This window comes from Otolemur garnettii, unplaced genomic scaffold (genome assembly GCF_000181295.1).
Source record: "Otolemur garnettii isolate 467f Iridium unplaced genomic scaffold, OtoGar3 scaffold00104, whole genome shotgun sequence".
Taxonomy (NCBI): domain Eukaryota; kingdom Metazoa; phylum Chordata; class Mammalia; order Primates; family Galagidae; genus Otolemur; species Otolemur garnettii.
Genome location: NW_003852499.1, coordinates 2,581,794 through 2,582,698, shown reverse-complemented (window position 1 = coordinate 2,582,698; position 905 = coordinate 2,581,794).

Sequence of the window (905 nt, the reverse complement as noted above, 5' to 3'; positions counted from 1 at the left end):
GGCAAAAACATAGTCATCTGTCCACATTGTCCATTGAACAATCCTCCTTCATCCATAATTGGACTCTGTTTTCTATTGAGATATTATAGGAGCCATGCTGATATTAAAAATAATAATAATAATAGATAAGGGACTATATTTACTTTTAATACCAAAATTAATTGATAGGAAAATGGAAAGTAAGGTTTGGGTCCTTTCACATCTCAGCTGCCAATGCTGCGCAGAGCAGAGGGCCAATTGTGAAGTGCACTGGCGTACATGTGGGGTGCCTGAAGTGTGGAAGTAACCTTAACAGCCAAATAAGAATGTTTACCTGGGGCAGCACCTATGGCACAGTGGGTAGGGCGCCGGCCCCATATACCGAGGGTGGCAGGTTTGAACCTGGCACAGGCCAAACAGCAAAAAATAGCTGGGGGTGGTAGCAGGGCACCTGTAGTCCCAGCTAAAGCAAGAGAATCACCTAAGCCCAGGAGTTGGAGGTTTACTGTGAGTCGTGACACCACAGCACTCAACTGAGGGCAATAAAGTGAAACTCTGTCTCTAAAAAAAAAAAAAAAACAAGAGTGCTTACCTGAACTTGTAAACACCTAATGCTGCAATGGTAGGTTGAATTTTTTTTTTTCTTGCAGATTTTGGCTGGGGCTGGGTTTGAACCCACCACCTCTGGTATATGGGGCCAGCGCCTTACTCCTTGAGCCACAGATGCCACCCTGAAATATTATTGATATTTGCTGCCTCATCACGTCACCGGGAACACAGGTAACATTTACATTGATGGTGTCAATTTGACTGTCTACAGTTGGAAGAGCACACATTGAAAGCTACACACCATGGTGAAATAGAAGCCACAGGTGGGTGCAAGTAGCAAGAGTGTATGTATGTTTCATGTTTCTTTTTTTTTCTTT